Genomic DNA, 21,085 nt, shown 5'->3' on the forward strand with positions numbered 1-21,085 from the left:
TATATAAAGCACGCATTAACTAATTCTAACAGCATTTTTCCGCAGTTAAGTCATATGCCACAATCCACCACTCAGTGGCGCACATTCTTATTATTGGTATGTGACGTCACAGCTAACAGCCCTCTACTATAACTGTGCAGGGGCTGGTCCTCGCCGGGTGCGGTGGCGCGTACCTGTAATCCTGCCACTGGGAGGCTGAGGCTGTCGGATCACTTGAGTCCAGGGGTTCTGGTCTACCCTGAGCTGTGTCGATCGGGTGTCCGCACTAAATATGGTGAGCTTGGGGGAGCTCAGGCTCACCAGGTTGCTCCAAGGAGGGGTGAACCGGCCCAGGTCGGAAACGGAGCAGGTCAAAACCCCCATGCCAATCAGTAGTGGGATCACGCCTGTGAGTAGCCAGTGTAGAACAGCCTGGGCGATACAGTGAGACATATCCTTTTTACAACATCTCCAAAGCAAACCAATCTATTTGCGCTAAAGTATTTTTGAACCGAAACACAAATATGTTCAGCTAGTTTCAATGTATAAAATGTCTGTGTCTTTCAGGCCTTCCTTCATCCCTTTCTTTTTAAGAATGGAAAAGGGAGACTTGCCATCTTAGAGAAGAAACTCAAGGTTTAGATCACAAGTAGCTCCCCAGCAACAAAGATTGCACAGACAAGCTGTTTGGTGGCAAGGATGGCACAGACAGGCTGTTTGCGGGAACTGACAAGCTCTTGGTTTGCAAGGATGGCACAGACATGTTGTTTGAGGCTAAGATGGCACAGGCAGGCTGTTTGGTTGCAAAGTTGGCACAGGCACGCTGTTTGGGGCAGAGACAGCACAGGCAAGCGCTTTGGGACAATGAATACACTGAGAAACTAAGCATTTGATACTACAGATTTAGCTGGAAAAGGTTAATATGAAAATGAGACACCACAGACACAAGCTGAGTAGATGGTTTCTGAGATATTTTACTGCACCATCAAATGAAATGTTTACAAACTATACAAACGATACAGCAACTTATAAGAGTCCTCTTCATTCTATAGGGATTATTCTATTAATATATAAAGCACGCATTAACTAATTCTAACAGCATTTTTCCGCAGTTAAGTCATATGCCACAATCCACCACTCAGTGGCGCACATTCCTCTTGTTGGTATGTGACGTCACAGCTAACAGCCCTCTACTATAACTGTGCAGGGGCTGGTCCTCGCCGGGTGCGGTGGCGCGTGCCTGTAATCCTGCCACTGGGAGGCTGAGGCTGTCGGATCACTTGAGTCCAGGGGTTTTGGTCTACCCTGAGCTGTGTCGATCGGGTGTCCGCACTAAATTCGGTATCAATATGGTGAGCTTGGGGGAGCTCAGGCTCACCAGGTTGCTCTAAGGAGGGGTGAACCGGCCCAGGTCGGAAACGGAGCAGGTCAAAACCCCCATGCCAATCAGTAGTGGGATCACGCCTGTGAGTAGCCAGTGTAGAACAGCCTGGGCGATACAGTGAGACATATCCTTTTTACAACATCTCCAAAGCAAACCAATCTATTTGCGCTAAAGTATTTTTGAACCGAAACACAAATATGTTCAGCTAGTTTCAATGTATAAAATGTCTGTGTCTTTCAGGCCTTCCTTCATCCCTTTCTTTTTAAGAATGGAAAAGGGAGACTTGCCATCTTAGAGAAGAAACTCAAGGTTTAGATCACAAGTAGCTCCACAGCAACAAAGATTGCACAGACAAGCTGTTTGGTGCCAAGGATGGCACAGACAGGCTGTTTGAGGCTGAGATGGCACAGGCAGGCTGTTTGGTTGCAAAGTTGGCACAGGCACGCTGTCTGAGGGCACATACACACTGTTTGGGGCAGAGACAGCACAGGCAAGCGCTTTGGGACAATGAATACACTGAGAAACTGAGCATTTGATACTACAGATTTAGCTGGAAAAGGTTAATATGAAAATGAGACACCACAGACACAAGCTGAGTAGATGGTTTCTGAGATATTTTACTTCACCATCAAATGAAATGTCCTCTACTATAACTGTGCAGGGCCTGGTCGTCGCCGGGTGCGGTGGCGCGTGCCTGTAATCCTGCCACTGGGAGGCTGAGGCTGTCGGATCACTTGAGTCCAGAGGTTCTGGTCTACCCTGAGCTGTGTCAATCGGGTGTCCACACTAAGTTTGGTATCAGTATGGTGAGCTTGGGGGAGCTCAGGCTCACCAGGTTGCTCTAAGGAGGGGTGAACCAGCCCAGGTCAGAAACAGAGCAGGCCAAAACCCTCATGCCAATCAGTAGTGGGATTGCACCTCTGAACAGCCAGTGTAGAACAGCCTGGGCGATACAGTGAGACATATCATTTTTACAACATCTCCAAAGCAAACCAATCTATTTGCACTAAAGTATTTTTGAACCGAAACACAAATATGTTCAGCTAGTTTCAATGTATAAAATGTCTGTGTCTTTCAGGCCTTCCTTCATCCCTTTCTTTTTAAGAATGGAAAAGGGAGACTTGCCATCTTAGAGAAGAAACTCAAGGTTTAGATCACAAGTAGCTCCCCAGCAACAAAGATTGCACAGACAAGCTGTTTGGTGGCAAGGATGGCACAGACAGGCTGTTTGCGGGAACTGACAAGCTCTTGGTTTGCAAGGATGGCAGAGACATGTTGTTTGAGGCTAAGATGGCACAGGCAGGCTGTTTGGTTGCAAAGTTGGCACAGGCACGCTGTCTGAGGGCACATACACAATGTTTGGGGCAGAGACAGCACAGGCAAGCGCTTTGGGACAATGAATACACTGAGAAACTAAGCATTTGATACTACAGATTTAGCTGGAAAAGGTTAATATGAAAATGAGACACCACAGACACAAGCTGAGTAGATGGTTTCTGAGATATTTTACTGCACCATCAAATGAAATGTTTACAAACTATACAAACGATACAGCAATTTATAAGAGTCCTTTTCATTCTATAGGGATTATTCTATTAATATATAAAGCACGCATTAACTAATTCTAACAGCATTTTTCCGCAGTTAAGTCATATGCCACAATCCACCACTCAGTGGCGCACATTCCTATTATTGGTATGTGACGTCACAGCTAACAGCCCTCTACTATAACTGTGCAGGGGCTGGTCCTCGCTGGGTGCGGTGGCGTGTGCCTGTAATCCTGCAACTGGGAGGTTGAGGCTGTTGGATCGCTTGAGTCCAGGGGTTCTGGTCTACCCTGAGCTGTGTCAATCAGGTGTCCGCACTAAGTTCAGTATCAATATGGTGAGCTTGGGGGAGCTCTGGCTCACCAGGTTGCTCTAAGGAGGGGTGAACCGGCCCAGGTCGGAAACGGAGCAGGTCAAAACCCCCATGCCAATCAGTAGTGGGATCGTGCCTGTGAATAGCCAGTGTAGAACAGCCTGGGCGATACAGTGAGACATATCCTTTTTACAACATCTCCAAAGCAAACCAATCTATTTGCGCTAAAGTATTTTTGAACCGAAACACAAATATGTTCAGCTAGTTTCAATGTATAAAATGTCTGTGTCTTTCAGGCCTTCCTTCATTCCTTTCTTTTTAAGAATCGAAAAGGGAGACTTGCCATCTTAGAGAAGAAACTCAAGGTTTAGATCACAAGTAGCTCCCCAGCAACAAAGATTGCACAGACAAGCTGTTTGGTGGCAAGGATGGCACAGACAGGCTGTTTGCGGGAACTGACAAGCTCTTGGTTTGCAAGGATGGCACAGACATGTTGTTTGAGGCTAAGATGGCACAGGCAGGCTGTTTGGTTGCAAAGTTGGCACAGGCACGCTGTTTGGGGCAGAGACAGCACAGGCAAGCGCTTTGGGACAATGAATACACTGAGAAACTAAGCATTTGATACTACAGATTTAGCTGGAAAAGGTTAATATGAAAATGAGACACCACAGACACAAGCTGAGTAGATGGTTTCTGAGATATTTTACTGCACCATCAAATGAAATGTTTACAAACTATACAAACGATACAGCAACTTATAAGAGTCCTTTTCATTCTATAGGGATTATTCTATTAATATATAAAGCACGCATTAACTAATTCTAACAGCATTTTTCCGCAGTTAAGTCATATGCCACAATCCACCACTCAGTGGCGCACATTCCTCTTGTTGGTATGTGACGTCACAGCTAACAGCCCTCTACTATAACTGTGCAGGGGCTGGTCCTCGCCGGGTGCGGTGGCGCGTGCCTGTAATCCTGCCACTGGGAGGCTGAGGCTGTCGGATCACTTGAGTCCAGGGGTTTTGGTCTACCCTGAGCTGTGTCGATCGGGTGTCCGCACTAAATTCGGTATCAATATGGTGAGCTTGGGGGAGCTCAGGCTCACCAGGTTGCTCTAAGGAGGGGTGAACCGGCCCAGGTCGGAAACGGAGCAGGTCAAAACCCCCATGCCAATCAGTAGTGGGATCACGCCTGTGAGTAGCCAGTGTAGAACAGCCTGGGCGATACAGTGAGACATATCCTTTTTACAACATCTCCAAAGCAAACCAATCTATTTGCGCTAAAGTATTTTTGAACCGAAACACAAATATGTTCAGCTAGTTTCAATGTATAAAATGTCTGTGTCTTTCAGGCCTTCCTTCATCCCTTTCTTTTTAAGAATGGAAAAGGGAGACTTGCCATCTTAGAGAAGAAACTCAAGGTTTAGATCACAAGTAGCTCCACAGCAACAAAGATTGCACAGACAAGCTGTTTGGTGCCAAGGATGGCACAGACAGGCTGTTTGAGGCTGAGATGGCACAGGCAGGCTGTTTGGTTGCAAAGTTGGCACAGGCACGCTGTCTGAGGGCACATACACACTGTTTGGGGCAGAGACAGCACAGGCAAGCGCTTTGGGACAATGAATACACTGAGAAACTGAGCATTTGATACTACAGATTTAGCTGGAAAAGGTTAATATGAAAATGAGACACCACAGACACAAGCTGAGTAGATGGTTTCTGAGATATTTTACTTCACCATCAAATGAAATGTCCTCTACTATAACTGTGCAGGGCCTGGTCGTCGCCGGGTGCGGTGGCGCGTGCCTGTAATCCTGCCACTGGGAGGCTGAGGCTGTCGGATCACTTGAGTCCAGAGGTTCTGGTCTACCCTGAGCTGTGTCAATCGGGTGTCCGCACTAAGTTTGGTATCAGTATGGTGAGCTTGGGGGAGCTCAGGCTCACCAGGTTGCTCTAAGGAGGGGTGAACCAGCCCAGGTCAGAAACAGAGCAGGCCAAAACCCTCATGCCAATCAGTAGTGGGATTGCACCTCTGAACAGCCAGTGTAGAACAGCCTGGGCGATACAGTGAGACATATCATTTTTACAACATCTCCAAAGCAAACCAATCTATTTGCACTAAAGTATTTTTGAACCGAAACACAAATATGTTCAGCTAGTTTCAATGTATAAAATGTCTGTGTCTTTCAGGCCTTCCTTCATCCCTTTCTTTTTAAGAATGGAAAAGGGAGACTTGCCATCTTAGAGAAGAAACTCAAGGTTTAGATCACAAGTAGCTCCCCAGCAACAAAGATTGCACAGACAAGCTGTTTGGTGGCAAGGATGGCACAGACAGGCTGTTTGCGGGAACTGACAAGCTCTTGGTTTGCAAGGATGGCAGAGACATGTTGTTTGAGGCTAAGATGGCACAGGCAGGCTGTTTGGTTGCAAAGTTGGCACAGGCACGCTGTCTGAGGGCACATACACAATGTTTGGGGCAGAGACAGCACAGGCAAGCGCTTTGGGACAATGAATACACTGAGAAACTAAGCATTTGATACTACAGATTTAGCTGGAAAAGGTTAATATGAAAATGAGACACCACAGACACAAGCTGAGTAGATGGTTTCTGAGATATTTTACTGCACCATCAAATGAAATGTTTACAAACTATACAAACGATACAGCAATTTATAAGAGTCCTTTTCATTCTATAGGGATTATTCTATTAATATATAAAGCACGCATTAACTAATTCTAACAGCATTTTTCCGCAGTTAAGTCATATGCCACAATCCACCACTCAGTGGCGCACATTCCTATTATTGGTATGTGACGTCACAGCTAACAGCCCTCTACTATAACTGTGCAGGGGCTGGTCCTCGCCGGGTGCGGTGGCGCGTGCCTGTAATCCTGCAACTGGGAGGTTGAGGCTGTTGGATCGCTTGAGTCCAGGGGTTCTGGTCTACCCTGAGCTGTGTCAATCAGGTGTCCGCACTAAGTTCAGTATCAATATGGTGAGCTTGGGGGAGCTCTGGCTCACCAGGTTGCTCTAAGGAGGGGTGAACCGGCCCAGGTCGGAAACGGAGCAGGTCAAAACCCCCATGCCAATCAGTAGTGGGATCGTGCCTGTGAATAGCCAGTGTAGAACAGCCTGGGCGATACAGTAAGACATATCCTTTTTACAACATCTCCAAAGCAAACCAATCTATTTGCGCTAAAGTATTTTTGAACCGAAACACAAATATGTTCAGCTAGTTTCAATGTATAAAATGTCTGTGTCTTTCAGGCCTTCCTTCATTCCTTTCTTTTTAAGAATCGAAAAGGGAGACTTGCCATCTTAGAGAAGAAACTCAAGGTTTAGATCACAAGTAGCTCCCCAGCAACAAAGATTGCACAGACAAGCTGTTTGGTGGCAAGGATGGCACAGACAGGCTGTTTGAGGCTGAGATGGCACAGGCAGGCTGTTTGGTTGCAAAGTTGGCACAGGCACGCTGTCTGAGGGCACATACACACTGTTTGGGGCAGAGACAGCACAGGCAAGCGCTTTGGGACAATGAATACACTGAGAAACTGAGCATTTGATACTACAGATTTAGCTGGAAAAGTTTAATATGAAAATGAGACACCACAAACACAAGCTGAGTAGATGGTTTCTGAGATATTTTACTTCACCATCAAATGAAATGTTTACAAACTATACAAACGATACGGCAACTTATAAGAGTCCTTTTCATTCTATAGGGATTATTCTATTAATATATAAAGCACGCATTAACTAATTCGAACAGCATTTTTCCGCAGTTAAGTCATATGCCACAATCCACCACACGGTGGCGCACATCCTCTTATTGGTATGTGACGTCACAGCTAACAGCCCTCTACAATCACTGTACAGAGCCTGCTACTAGCTGGGTGCGGTGGCGCGTGCCTGTAATCCTGCAACTGGGCGGCTGAGGCTGTCGGATCACTTGAGTCCAGGGGTTCTGGTCTACCCTGAGCTGTGTCGATCGGGTGTCCGCACTAAGTTTGGTATCAATATGGTGAGCCTGGGGGAGCTCAGGCCCACCAGGTTGCTCCAAGGAGGGGCGAACCGGCCCAGGTCGGAAACGGAGCAGGTCAAAACCCCCGTGCCAATCAGTAGTGGGATCGCGCCTGTGAATAGCTGGTGTACAACAGCCTGGGCAATACAGTGAGACGTATCCTTTTTAACAACATCTCCAAAGCAAACCAATCTATTTGCGCTAAAGTATTTTTGAACCGAAACACAAATATGTTCAGCTAGTTTCAATGTATAAAATGTCTGTGTCTTTCAGGCCTTCCTTCATCCCTTTCTTTTTAAGAATGGAAAAGGGAGACTTGCCATCTTAGAGAAGAAACTCAAGGTTTAGATCACAAGTAGCTCCCCAGCAACAAAGATTGCACACACAAGCTGTTTGGTGGCAAGGATGGCACAGACAGGCTGTTTGCGGGAACTGACAAGCTCTTGGTTTGCAAGGATGGCAGAGACATGTTGTTTGAGGCTAAGATGGCACAGGCAGGCTGTTTGGTTGCAAAGTTGGCACAGGCACGCTGTCTGAGGGCACATACACAATGTTTGGGGCAGAGACAGCACAGGCAAGCGCTTTGGGACAATGAATACACTGAGAAACTGAGCATTTGATACTACAGATTTAGCTGGAAAAGGTTAATATGAAAATGAGACACCACAGACACAAGCTGAGTAGATGGTTTCTGAGATATTTTACTGCACCATCAAATTAAATGTTTACAAACTATACAAACGATACAGCAACTTATAAGAGTCCTTTTCATTCTATAGGGATTATTCTATTAATATATAAAGCACGCATTAACTAATTCTAACAGCATTTTTCCGCAGTTAAGTCATATGCCACAATCCACCACTCAGTGGCGCACATTCTTATTATTGGTATGTGACGTCACAGCTAACAGCCCTCTACTATAACTGTGCAGGGGCTGGTCCTCGCCGGGTGCGGTGGCGCGTACCTGTAATCCTGCCACTGGGAGGCTGAGGCTGTCGGATCACTTGAGTCCAGGGGTTCTGGTCTACCCTGAGCTGTGTCGATCGGGTGTCCGCACTAAATTCGGTATCAATATGGTGAGCTTGGGGGAGCTCAGGCTCACCAGGTTGCTCCAAGGAGGGGTGAACCGGCCCAGGTCGGAAACAGAGCAGGTCAAAACCCCCATGCCAATCAGTAGTGGGATCACGCCTGTGATTAGCCAGTGTAGAACAGCCTGGGCGATACAGTGAGACATATCCTTTTTACAACATCTCCAAAGCAAACCAATCTATTTGCGCTAAAGTATTCTTGAACCGAAACACAAATATGTTCAGCTAGTTTCAATGTATAAAATGTCTGTGTCTTTCAGGCCTTCCTTCATCCCTTTCTTTTTAAGAATGGAAAAGGGAGACTTGCCATCTTAGAGAAGAAACTCAAGGTTTAGATCACAAGTAGCTCCCCAGCAACAAAGATTGCACAGACAAGCTGTTTGGTGCCAAGGATGGCACAGACAGGCTGTTTGCGGGAACTGACAAGCTCTTGGTTTGCCAGGATGGCAGAGACATGTTGTTTGAGGCTAAGATGGCACAGGCAGGCTGTTTGGTTGCAAAGTTGGCACAGGCACGCTGTCTGAGGGCACATACACAATGTTTGGGGCAGAGACAGCACAGGCAAGCGCTTTGGGACAATGAATACACTGAGAAACTAAGCATTTGATACTACAGATTTAGCTGGAAAAGGTTAATATGAAAATGAGACACCACAGACACAAGCTGAGTAGATGGTTTCTGAGATATTTTACTGCACCATCAAATGAAATGTTTACAAACTATACAAACGATACAGCAACTTATAAGAGTCCTTTTCATTCTATAGGGATTATTCTATTAATATATAAAGCACGCATTAACTAATTCTAACAGCATTTTTCCGCAGTTAAGTCATATGCCACAATCCACCACTCAGTGGCGCACATTCCTCTTGTTGGTATGTGACGTCACAGCTAACAGCCCTCTACTATAACTGTGCAGGGGCTGGTCCTCGCCGGGTGCGGTGGCGCGTGCCTGTAATCCTGCCACTGGGAGGCTGAGGCTGTCGGATCACTTGAGTCCAGGGGTTTTGGTCTACCCTGAGCTGTGTCGATCGGGTGTCCGCACTAAATTCGGTATCAATATGGTGAGCTTGGGGGAGCTCAGGCTCACCAGGTTGCTCTAAGGAGGGGTGAACCGGCCCAGGTCGGAAACGGAGCAGGTCAAAACCCCCATGCCAATCAGTAGTGGGATCACGCCTGTGAGTAGCCAGTGTAGAACAGCCTGGGCGATACAGTGAGACATATCCTTTTTACAACATCTCCAAAGCAAACCAATCTATTTGCGCTAAAGTATTTTTGAACCGAAACACAAATATGTTCAGCTAGTTTCAATGTATAAAATGTCTGTGTCTTTCAGGCCTTCCTTCATCCCTTTCTTTTTAAGAATGGAAAAGGGAGACTTGCCATCTTAGAGAAGAAACTCAAGGTTTAGATCACAAGTAGCTCCACAGCAACAAAGATTGCACAGACAAGCTGTTTGGTGCCAAGGATGGCACAGACAGGCTGTTTGAGGCTGAGATGGCACAGGCAGGCTGTTTGGTTGCAAAGTTGGCACAGGCACGCTGTCTGAGGGCACATACACACTGTTTGGGGCAGAGACAGCACAGGCAAGCGCTTTGGGACAATGAATACACTGAGAAACTGAGCATTTGATACTACAGATTTAGCTGGAAAAGGTTAATATGAAAATGAGACACCACAGACACAAGCTGAGTAGATGGTTTCTGAGATATTTTACTTCACCATCAAATGAAATGTCCTCTACTATAACTGTGCAGGGCCTGGTCGTCGCCGGGTGCGGTGGCGCGTACCTGTAATCCTGCCACTGGGAGGCTGAGGCTGTCGGATCACTTGAGTCCAGAGGTTCTGGTCTACCCTGAGCTGTGTCAATCGGGTGTCCGCACTAAGTTTGGTATCAGTATGGTGAGCTTGGGGGAGCTCAGGCTCACCAGGTTGCTCTAAGGAGGGGTGAACCAGCCCAGGTCAGAAACAGAGCAGGCCAAAACCCTCATGCCAATCAGTAGTGGGATTGCACCTCTGAACAGCCAGTGTAGAACAGCCTGGGCGATACAGTGAGACATATCATTTTTACAACATCTCCAAAGCAAACCAATCTATTTGCACTAAAGTATTTTTGAACCGAAACACAAATATGTTCAGCTAGTTTCAATGTATAAAATGTCTGTGTCTTTCAGGCCTTCCTTCATCCCTTTCTTTTTAAGAATGGAAAAGGGAGACTTGCCATCTTAGAGAAGAAACTCAAGGTTTAGATCACAAGTAGCTCCCCAGCAACAAAGATTGCACAGACAAGCTGTTTGGTGGCAAGGATGGCACAGACAGGCTGTTTGCGGGAACTGACAAGCTCTTGGTTTGCAAGGATGGCAGAGACATGTTGTTTGAGGCTAAGATGGCACAGGCAGGCTGTTTGGTTGCAAAGTTGGCACAGGCACGCTGTCTGAGGGCACATACACAATGTTTGGGGCAGAGACAGCACAGGCAAGCGCTTTGGGACAATGAATACACTGAGAAACTAAGCATTTGATACTACAGATTTAGCTGGAAAAGGTTAATATGAAAATGAGACACCACAGACACAAGCTGAGTAGATGGTTTCTGAGATATTTTACTGCACCATCAAATGAAATGTTTACAAACTATACAAACGATACAGCAATTTATAAGAGTCCTTTTCATTCTATAGGGATTATTCTATTAATATATAAAGCACGCATTAACTAATTCTAACAGCATTTTTCCGCAGTTAAGTCATATGCCACAATCCACCACTCAGTGGCGCACATTCCTATTATTGGTATGTGACGTCACAGCTAACAGCCCTCTACTATAACTGTGCAGGGGCTGGTCCTCGCCGGGTGCGGTGGCGTGTGCCTGTAATCCTGCAACTGGGAGGTTGAGGCTGTTGGATCGCTTGAGTCCAGGGGTTCTGGTCTACCCTGAGCTGTGTCAATCAGGTGTCCGCACTAAGTTCAGTATCAATATGGTGAGCTTGGGGGAGCTCTGGCTCACCAGGTTGCTCTAAGGAGGGGTGAACCAGCCCAGGTCGGAAACAGAGCAGGTCAAAACCCCCATGCCAATCAGTAGTGGGATCGTGCCTGTGAATAGCCAGTGTAGAACAGCCTGGGCGATACAGTGAGACATATCCTTTTTACAACATCTCCAAAGCAAACCAATCTATTTGCACTAAAGTATTTTTGAACCGAAACACAAATATGTTCAGCTAGTTTCAATGTATAAAATGTCTGTGTCTTTCAGGCCTTCCTTCATTCCTTTCTTTTTAAGAATCGAAAAGGGAGACTTGCCATCTTAGAGAAGAAACTCAAGGTTTAGATCACAAGTAGCTCCCCAGCAACAAAGATTGCACAGACAAGCTGTTTGGTGGCAAGGATGGCACAGACAGGCTGTTTGAGGCTGAGATGGCACAGGCAGGCTGTTTGGTTGCAAAGTTGGCACAGGCACGCTGTCTGAGGGCACATACACACTGTTTGGGGCAGAGACAGCACAGGCAAGCGCTTTGGGACAATGAATACACTGAGAAACTGAGCATTTGATACTACAGATTTAGCTGGAAAAGTTTAATATGAAAATGAGACACCACAAACACAAGCTGAGTAGATGGTTTCTGAGATATTTTACTTCACCATCAAATGAAATGTTTACAAACTATACAAACGATACGGCAACTTATAAGAGTCCTTTTCATTCTATAGGGATTATTCTATTAATATATAAAGCACGCATTAACTAATTCTAACAGCATTTTTCCGCAGTTAAGTCATATGCCACAATCCACCACTCAGTGGCGCACATTCCTATTATTGGTATGTGACGTCACAGCTAACAGCCCTCTACTATAACTGTGCAGGGGCTGGTCCTTGCCGGGTGCGGTGGCGCGTACCTGTAATCCTGCTACTGGGAGGCTGAGGCTGTCGGATCACTTGAGCCCAGGGGTTCTGGTCTACCCTGAGCTATGTCGATCGGGTGTCCGCACTAAGTTCGGTATCAATATGGTGAGCTTGGGGGAGCTCAGGCTCACCAGGTTGCTCTAAGGAGGGGTGAACCGGCCCAGGTCGGAAACAGAGCAGGTCAAAACCCCCATGCCAATCAGTAGTGGGATCTCGCCTGTGAGTAGCCAGTGTAGAACAGCCTGGGCGATACAGTGAGACATATCCTTTTTACAACATCTCCAAAGCAAACCAATCTATTTGCGCTAAAGTATTTTTGAACCGAAACACAAATATGTTCAGCTAGTTTCAATGTATAAAATGTCTGTGTCTTTCAGGCCTTCCTTCATCCCTTTCTTTTTAAGAATGGAAAAGGGAGACTTGCCATCTTAGAGAAGAAACTCAAGGTTTAGATCACAAGTAGCTCCCCAGCAACAAAGATTGCACAGACAAGCTGTTTGGTGCCAAGGATGGCACAGACAGGCTATTTGAGGCTGAGATGGCACAGGCAGGCTGTTTGGTTGCAAAGTTGGCACAGGCACGCTGTCTGAGGGCACATACACACTGTTTGGGGCAGAGACAGCACAGGCAAGCGCTTTGGGACAATGAATACACTGAGAAACTGAGCATTTGATACTACAGATTTAGCTGGAAAAGGTTAATATGAAAATGAGACACCACAAACACAAGCTGAGTAGATGGTTTCTGAGATATTTTACTTCACCATCAAATGAAATGTTTACAAACTATACAAACGATACGGCAAGTTATAAGAGTCCTTTTCATTCTATAGGGATTATTCTATTAATATATAAAGCACGCATTAACTAATTCTAACAGCATTTTTCCGCAGTTAAGTCATATGCCACAATCCACCACTCAGTGGCGCACATTCCTATTATTGGTATGTGACGTCACAGCTAACAGCCCTCTACTATAACTGTGCAGGGCCTGGTCCTCGCCGGGTGCGGTGGCGCGTGCCTGTAATCCTGCCACTGGGAGGCTGAGGCTGTCGGATCACTTGAGTCCAGGGGTTTTGGTCTACCCTGAGCTATGTCAATCAGGTGCCCGCACTAAGTTCGGTGTCAATATGGTGAGCTTGGGGGAGCTCAGGCTCACCAGGTTTCTCTAAGGAGGGGTGAACCGGCCCAGGTCGGAAACGGAGCAGGTCAAAACCCCCATGCCAATCAGTAGTGGGATCGTGCCTGTGAATAGCCAGTGTAGAACAGCCTGGGCGATACAGTGAGACATATCCTTTTTACAACATCTCCAAAGCAAACCAATCTATTTGCACTAAAGTATTTTTGAACCGAAACACAAATATGTTCAGCTAGTTTCAATGTATAAAATGTCTGTGTCTTTCAGGCCTTCCTTCATCCCTTTCTTTTTAAGAATGGAAAAGGGAGACTTGCCATCTTAGAGAAGAAACTCAAGGTTTAGATCACAAGTAGCTCCCCAGCAACAAAGATTGCACACACAAGCTGTTTGGTGGCAAGGATGGCACAGACAGGCTGTTTGCGGGAACTGACAAGCTCTTGGTTTGCAAGGATGGCAGAGACATGTTGTTTGAGGCTAAGATGGCACAGGCAGGCTGTTTGGTTGCAAAGTTGGCACAGGCACGCTGTCTGAGGGCACATACACAATGTTTGGGGCAGAGACAGCACAGGCAAGCGCTTTGGGACAATGAATACACTGAGAAACTGAGCATGTGATACTACAGATTTAGCTGGAAAAGGTTAATATGAAAATGAGACACCACAGACACAAGCTGAGTAGATGGTTTCTGAGATATTTTACTGCACCATCAAATTAAATGTTTACAAACTATACAAACGATACAGCAACTTATAAGAGTCCTTTTCATTCTATAGGGATTATTCTATTAATATATAAAGCACGCATTAACTAATTCTAACAGCATTTTTCCGCAGTTAAGTCATATGCCACAATCCACCACTCAGTGGCGCACATTCTTATTATTGGTATGTGACGTCACAGCTAACAGCCCTCTACTATAACTGTGCAGGGGCTGGTCCTCGCCGGGTGCGGTGGCGCGTACCTGTAATCCTGCCACTGGGAGGCTGAGGCTGTCGGATCACTTGAGTCCAGGGGTTCTGGTCTACCCTGAGCTGTGTCAATCGGGTGTCCGCACTAAATTCGGTATCAATATGGTGAGCTTGGGGGAGCTCAGGCTCACCAGGTTGCTCCAAGGAGGGGTGAACCGGCCCAGGTCGGAAACGGAGCAGGTCAAAACCCCCATGCCAATCAGTAGTGGGATCACGCCTGTGAGTAGCCAGTGTAGAACAGCCTGGGCGATACAGTGAGACATATCCTTTTTACAACATCTCCAAAGCAAACCAATCTATTTGCGCTAAAGTATTTTTGAACCGAAACACAAATATGTTCAGCTAGTTTCAATGTATAAAATGTCTGTGTCTTTCAGGCCTTCCTTCATCCCTTTCTTTTTAAGAATGGAAAAGGGAGACTTGCCATCTTAGAGAAGAAACTCAAGGTTTAGATCACAAGTAGCTCCCCAGCAACAAAGATTGCACAGACAAGCTGTTTGGTGCCAAGGATGGCACAGACAGGCTATTTGAGGCTGAGATGGCACAGGCAGGCTGTTTGGTTGCAAAGTTGGCACAGGCACGCTGTCTGAGGGCACATACACACTGTTTGGGGCAGAGACAGCACAGGCAAGCGCTTTGGGACAATGAATACACTGAGAAACTGAGCATTTGATACTACAGATTTAGCTGGAAAAGGTTAATATGAAAATGAGACACCACAAACACAAGCTGAGTAGATGGTTTCTGAGATATTTTACTTCACCATCAAATGAAATGTTTACAAACTATACAAACGATACGGCAAGTTATAAGAGTCCTTTTCATTCTATAGGGATTATTCTATTAATATATAAAGCACGCATTAACTAATTCTAACAGCATTTTTCCGCAGTTAAGTCATATGCCACAATCCACCACTCAGTGGCGCACATTCCTATTATTGGTATGTGACGTCACAGCTAACAGCCCTCTACTATAACTGTGCAGGGCCTGGTCCTCGCCGGGTGCGGTGGCGCGTGCCTGTAATCCTGCCACTGGGAGGCTGAGGCTGTCGGATCACTTGAGTCCAGGGGTTTTGGTCTACCCTGAGCTATGTCAATCAGGTGCCCGCACTAAGTTCGGTGTCAATATGGTGAGCTTGGGGGAGCTCAGGCTCACCAGGTTTCTCTAAGGAGGGGTGAACCGGCCCAGGTCGGAAACGGAGCAGGTCAAAACCCCCATGCCAATCAGTAGTGGGATCGTGCCTGTGAATAGCCAGTGTAGAACAGCCTGGGCGATACAGTGAGACATATCCTTTTTACAACATCTCCAAAGCAAACCAATCTATTTGCGCTAAAGTATTTTTGAACCGAAACACAAATATGTTCAGCTAGTTTCAATGTATAAAATGTCTGTGTCTTTCAGGCCTTCCTTCATCCCTTTCTTTTTAAGAATGGAAAAGGGAGACTTGCCATCTTAGAGAAGAAACTCAAGGTTTAGATCACAAGTAGCTCCCCAGCAACAAAGATTGCACAGACAAGCTGTTTGGTGCCAAGGATGGCACAGACAGGCTGTTTGCGGGAACTGACAAGCTCTTGGTTTGCCAGGATGGCAGAGACATGTTGTTTGAGGCTAAGATGGCACAGGCAGGCTGTTTGGTTGCAAAGTTGGCACAGGCACGCTGTCTGAGGGCACATACACAATGTTTGGGGCAGAGACAGCACAGGCAAGCGCTTTGGGACAATGAATACACTGAGAAACTAAGCATTTGATACTACAGATTTAGCTGGAAAAGGTTAATATGAAAATGAGACACCACAGACACAAGCTGAGTAGATGGTTTCTGAGATATTTTACTGCACCATCAAATGAAATGTTTACAAACTATACAAACGATACAGCAACTTATAAGAGTCCTTTTCATTCTATAGGGATTATTCTATTAATATATAAAGCACGCATTAACTAATTCTAACAGCATTTTTCCGCAGTTAAGTCATATGCCACAATCCACCACTCAGTGGCGCACATTCCTATTATTGGTATGTGACGTCACAGCTAACAGCCCTCTACTATAACTGTGCAGGGGCTGGTCCTCGCCGGGTGCGGTGGCGCGTGCCTGTAATCCTGCAACTGGGAGGTTGAGGCTGTTGGATCGCTTGAGTCCAGGGGTTCTGGTCTACCCTGAGCTGTGTCAATCAGGTGTCCGCACTAAGTTCAGTATCAATATGGTGAGCTTGGGAGAGCTCTGGCTCACCAGGTTGCTCTAAGGAGGGGTGAACCAGCCCAGGTCGGAAACGGAGCAGGTCAAAACCCCCATGCCAATCAGTAGTTGGATCACACCTGTGAATAGCCAGTGTAGAACAGCCTGGGCAATACAGTGAGACATATCCTTTTTTACAACATCTCCAAAGCAAACCAATCTATTTGCGCTAAAGTATTTTTGAACCGAAACACAAATATGCTCAGCTAGTTTCAATGTATAAAATGTCTGTGTCTTTCAGGCCTTCCTTCATTCCTTTCTTTTTAAGAATCGAAAAGGGAGACTTGCCATCTTAGAGAAGAAACTCAAGGTTTAGATCACAAGTAGCTCCCCAGCAACAAAGATTGCACAGACAAGCTGTTTGGTGGCAAGGATGGCACAGACAGGCTGTTTGAGGCTGAGATGGCACAGGCAGGCTGTTTGGTTGCAAAGTTGGCACAGGCACGCTGTCTGAGGGCACATACACACTGTTTGGGGCAGAGACAGCACAGGCAAGCGCTTTGGGACAATGAATACACTGAGAAACTGAGCATTTGATACTACAGATTTAGCTGGAAAAGTTTAATATGAAAATGAGACACCACAAACACAAGCTGAGTAAATGGTTTCTGAGATATTTTACTTCACCATCAAATGAAATGTTTACAAACTATACAAACGATACGGCAACTTATAAGAGTCCTTTTCATTCTATAGGGATTATTCTATTAATATATAAAGCACGCATTAACTAATTCGAACAGCATTTTTCCGCAGTTAAGTCATATGCCACAATCCACCACTCAGTGGCGCACATTCCTATTATTGGTATGTGACGTCACAGCTAACAGCTCTCTACTATAACTGTGCAGGGGCTGGTCCTTGCCGGGTGCGGTGGCGCGTACCTGTAATCCTGCTACTGGGAGGCTGAGGCTGTCAGATCACTTGAGCCCAGGGGTTCTGGTCTACCCTGAGCTGTGTCGATCGGGTGCCCGCACTAAGTTCAGTATCAATATGGTGAGCTTGGGGGAGCTCAGGCTCACCAGGTTGCTCTAAGGAGAGGTGAACCGGCCCAGGTCAGAAACGGAGCAGGTCAAAACCCCCATGCCAATCAGTAGTGGGATCATTCCTGTGAATAGCCAGTGTAGAACAGCCTGGGCGATACAGTGAGACATACCCTTTTTACAACATCTCCAAAGCAAACCAATCTATTTGCACTAAAGTATTTTTGAACCGAAACACAAATATGTTCAGCTAGTTTCAATGTATAAAATGTCTGTGTCTTTCAGGCTTTCCTTCATCCCTTTCTTTTTAAGAATGGAAAAGGGAGACTTGCCATCTTAGAGAAGAAACTCAAGGTTTAGATCACAAGTAGCTCCCCAGCAACAAAGATTGCACAGACAAGCTGTTTGGTGGCAAGGATGGCACAGACAGGCTGTTTGCGGGAACTGACAAGCTCTTGGTTTGCAAGGATGGCACAGACATGTTGTTTGAGGCTAAGATGGCACAGGCAGGCTGTTTGGTTGCAAAGTTGGCACAGGCACGCTGTTTGGGGCAGAGACAGCACAGGCAAGCGCTTTGGGACAATGAATACACTGAGAAACTAAGCATTTGATACTACAGATTTAGCTGGAAAAGGTTAATATGAAAATGAGACACCACAGACACAAGCTGAGTAGATGGTTTCTGAGATATTTTACTGCACCATCAAATGAAATGTTTACAAACTATACAAACGATACAGCAACTTATAAGAGTCCTTTTCATTCTATAGGGATTATTCTATTAATATATAAAGCACGCATTAACTAATTCTAACAGCATTTTTCCGCAGTTAAGTCATATGCCACAATCCACCACTCAGTGGCGCACATTCCTCTTGTTGGTATGTGACGTCACAGCTAACAGCCCTCTACTATAACTGTGCAGGGGCTGGTCCTCGCCGGGTGCGGTGGCGCGTGCCTGTAATCCTGCCACTGGGAGGCTGAGGCTTTCGGATCACTTGAGTCCAGGGGTTTTGGTCTACCCTGAGCTGTGTCGATCGGGTGTCCGCACTAAATTCGGTATCAATATGGTGAGCTTGGGGGAGCTCAGGCTCACCAGGTTGCTCTAAGGAGGGGTGAACCGGCCCAGGTCGGAAACGGAGCAGGTCAAAACCCCCATGCCAATCAGTAGTGGGATCACGCCTGTGAGTAGCCAGTGTAGAACAGCCTGGGCGATACAGTGAGACATATCCTTTTTACAACATCTCCAAAGCAAACCAATCTATTTGCGCTAAAGTATTTTTGAACCGAAACACAAATATGTTCAGCTAGTTTCAATGTATAAAATGTCTGTGTCTTTCAGGCCTTCCTTCATCCCTTTCTTTTTAAGAATGGAAAAGGGAGACTTGCCATCTTAGAGAAGAAACTCAAGGTTTAGATCACAAGTAGCTCCACAGCAACAAAGATTGCACAGACAAGCTGTTTGGTGCCAAGGATGGCACAGACAGGCTGTTTGAGGCTGAGATGGCACAGGCAGGCTGTTTGGTTGCAAAGTTGGCACAGGCACGCTGTCTGAGGGCACATACACACTGTTTGGGGCAGAGACAGCACAGGCAAGCGCTTTGGGACAATGAATACACTGAGAAACTGAGCATTTGATACTACAGATTTAGCTGGAAAAGGTTAATATGAAAATGAGACACCACAGACACAAGCTGAGTAGATGGTTTCTGAGATATTTTACTTCACCATCAAATGAAATGTCCTCTACTATAACTGTGCAGGGCCTGGTCGTCGCCGGGTGCGGTGGCGCGTGCCTGTAATCCTGCCACTGGGAGGCTGAGGCTGTCGGATCACTTGAGTCCAGAGGTTCTGGTCTACCCTGAGCTGTGTCAATCGGGTGTCCGCACTAAGTTTGGTATCAGTATGGTGAGCTTGGGGGAGCTCAGGCTCACCAGGTTGCTCTAAGGAGGGGTGAACCAGCCCAGGTCAGAAACAGAGCAGGCCAAAACCCTCATGCCAATCAGTAGTGGGATTGCACCTCTGAACAGCCAGTGTAGAACAGCCTGGGCGATACAGTGAGACATATCATTTTTACAACATCTCCAAAGCAAACCAATCTATTTGCACTAAAGTATTTTTGAACCGAAACACAAATATGTTCAGCTAGTTTCAATGTATAAAATGTCTGTGTCTTTCAGGCCTTCCTTCATCCCTTTCTTTTTAAGAATGGAAAAGGGAGACTTGCCATCTTAGAGAAGAAACTCAAGGTTTAGATCACAAGTAGCTCCCCAGCAACAAAGATTGCACAGACAAGCTGTTTGGTGGCAAGGATGGCACAGACAGGCTGTTTGCGGGAACTGACAAGCTCTTGGTTTGCAAGGATGGCAGAGACATGTTGTTTGAGGCTAAGATGGCACAGGCAGGCTGTTTGGTTGCAAAGTTGGCACAGGCACGCTGTCTGAGGGCACATACACAATGTTTGGGGCAGAGACAGCACAGGCAAGCGCTTTGGGACAATGAATACACTGAGAAACTAAGCATTTGATACTACAGATTTAGCTGGAAAAGGTTAATATGAAAATGAGACACCACAGACACAAGCTGAGTAGATGGTTTCTGAGATATTTTACTGCACCATCAAATGAAATGTTTACAAACTATACAAACGATACAGCAATTTATAAGAGTCCTTTTCATTCTATAGGGATTATTCTATTAATATATAAAGCACGCATTAACTAATTCTAACAGCATTTTTCCGCAGTTAAGTCATATGCCACAATCCACCACTCAGTGGCGCACATTCCTATTATTGGTATGTGACGTCACAGCTAACAGCCCTCTACTATAACTGTGCAGGGGCTGGTCCTCGCCGGGTGCGGTGGCGTGTGCCTGTAATCCTGCAACTGGGAGGTTGAGGCTGTTGGATCGCTTGAGTCCAGGGGTTCTGGTCTACCCTGAGCTGTGTCAATCAGGTGTCCGCACTAAGTTCAGTATCAATATGGTGAGCTTGGGGGAGCTCTGGCTCACCAGGTTGCTCTAAGGAGGGGTGAACCGGCCCAGGTCGGAAACGGAGCAGGTCAAAACCCCCATGCCAATCAGTAGTGGGATCGTGCCTGTGAATAGCCAGTGTAGAACAGCCTGGGCGATACAGTGAGACATATCCTTTTTACAACATCTCCAAAGCAAACCAATCTATTTGCGCTAAAGTATTTTTGAACCGAAACACAAATATGTTCAGCTAGTTTCAATGTATAAAATGTCTGTGTCTTTCAGGCCTTCCTTCATTCCTTTCTTTTTAAGAATCGAAAAGGGAGACTTGCCATCTTAGAGAAGAAACTCAAGGTTTAGATCACAAGTAGCTCCCCAGCAACAAAGATTGCACAGACAAGCTGTTTGGTGGCAAGGATGGCACAGACAGGCTGTTTGAGGCTGAGATGGCACAGGCAGGCTGTTTGGTTGCAAAGTTGGCACAGGCACGCTGTCTGAGGGCACATACACACTGTTTGGGGCAGAGACAGCACAGGCAAGC

General features: G+C 46.2%; 21 non-coding genes across 21 annotated transcripts; all 21 read left to right on the forward strand.

Moving 5' to 3' along the window:
* The first annotated feature begins 152 nt into the window (after nucleotides 1-152).
* LOC149271794 (signal recognition particle RNA) lies at nucleotides 153-440 on the forward strand. The gene has a single exon (XR_016279695.1).
* Nucleotides 441-1,198: 758 nt separating this feature from the next.
* Nucleotides 1,199-1,497, forward strand: LOC149271795 (signal recognition particle RNA). The gene has a single exon (XR_016279670.1).
* A 539-nt stretch (nucleotides 1,498-2,036) lies between these two features.
* On the forward strand, nucleotides 2,037-2,335 carry LOC149271796 (signal recognition particle RNA). Its single transcript, XR_016279694.1, has one exon.
* Nucleotides 2,336-3,114: 779 nt separating this feature from the next.
* Nucleotides 3,115-3,413, forward strand: LOC149271797 (signal recognition particle RNA). Its single transcript, XR_016279666.1, has one exon.
* A 758-nt stretch (nucleotides 3,414-4,171) lies between these two features.
* Nucleotides 4,172-4,470, forward strand: LOC149271798 (signal recognition particle RNA). Its single transcript, XR_016279681.1, has one exon.
* A 539-nt stretch (nucleotides 4,471-5,009) lies between these two features.
* On the forward strand, nucleotides 5,010-5,308 carry LOC149271799 (signal recognition particle RNA). Its single transcript, XR_016279691.1, has one exon.
* Nucleotides 5,309-6,087: 779 nt separating this feature from the next.
* On the forward strand, nucleotides 6,088-6,386 carry LOC149271800 (signal recognition particle RNA). The gene has a single exon (XR_016279667.1).
* Nucleotides 6,387-7,113: 727 nt separating this feature from the next.
* LOC149271801 (signal recognition particle RNA) lies at nucleotides 7,114-7,412 on the forward strand. Its single transcript, XR_016279656.1, has one exon.
* Nucleotides 7,413-8,192: 780 nt separating this feature from the next.
* LOC149271802 (signal recognition particle RNA) lies at nucleotides 8,193-8,491 on the forward strand. The gene has a single exon (XR_016279658.1).
* Nucleotides 8,492-9,270: 779 nt separating this feature from the next.
* Nucleotides 9,271-9,569, forward strand: LOC149271803 (signal recognition particle RNA). Its single transcript, XR_016279692.1, has one exon.
* Nucleotides 9,570-10,108: 539 nt separating this feature from the next.
* On the forward strand, nucleotides 10,109-10,407 carry LOC149271804 (signal recognition particle RNA). The gene has a single exon (XR_016279685.1).
* A 779-nt stretch (nucleotides 10,408-11,186) lies between these two features.
* Nucleotides 11,187-11,485, forward strand: LOC149271805 (signal recognition particle RNA). The gene has a single exon (XR_016279683.1).
* A 728-nt stretch (nucleotides 11,486-12,213) lies between these two features.
* On the forward strand, nucleotides 12,214-12,512 carry LOC149271806 (signal recognition particle RNA). The gene has a single exon (XR_016279648.1).
* A 728-nt stretch (nucleotides 12,513-13,240) lies between these two features.
* Nucleotides 13,241-13,539, forward strand: LOC149271807 (signal recognition particle RNA). Its single transcript, XR_016279654.1, has one exon.
* A 779-nt stretch (nucleotides 13,540-14,318) lies between these two features.
* On the forward strand, nucleotides 14,319-14,617 carry LOC149271808 (signal recognition particle RNA). The gene has a single exon (XR_016279649.1).
* Nucleotides 14,618-15,345: 728 nt separating this feature from the next.
* Nucleotides 15,346-15,644, forward strand: LOC149271809 (signal recognition particle RNA). Its single transcript, XR_016279655.1, has one exon.
* Nucleotides 15,645-16,423: 779 nt separating this feature from the next.
* On the forward strand, nucleotides 16,424-16,722 carry LOC149271810 (signal recognition particle RNA). The gene has a single exon (XR_016279678.1).
* A 729-nt stretch (nucleotides 16,723-17,451) lies between these two features.
* Nucleotides 17,452-17,750, forward strand: LOC149271811 (signal recognition particle RNA). Its single transcript, XR_016279679.1, has one exon.
* A 758-nt stretch (nucleotides 17,751-18,508) lies between these two features.
* LOC149271812 (signal recognition particle RNA) lies at nucleotides 18,509-18,807 on the forward strand. Its single transcript, XR_016279651.1, has one exon.
* A 539-nt stretch (nucleotides 18,808-19,346) lies between these two features.
* LOC149271813 (signal recognition particle RNA) lies at nucleotides 19,347-19,645 on the forward strand. Its single transcript, XR_016279693.1, has one exon.
* A 779-nt stretch (nucleotides 19,646-20,424) lies between these two features.
* Nucleotides 20,425-20,723, forward strand: LOC149271814 (signal recognition particle RNA). Its single transcript, XR_016279664.1, has one exon.
* The last annotated feature ends 362 nt before the right edge of the window (nucleotides 20,724-21,085 follow it).

The sequence above is a fragment of the Sceloporus occidentalis genome, unplaced genomic scaffold, assembly GCF_023333645.1.
Source record: "Sceloporus occidentalis isolate IW3139 unplaced genomic scaffold, rSceOcc1.0.p SCAF_460, whole genome shotgun sequence".
Classification (NCBI taxonomy): domain Eukaryota; kingdom Metazoa; phylum Chordata; class Lepidosauria; order Squamata; family Phrynosomatidae; genus Sceloporus; species Sceloporus occidentalis.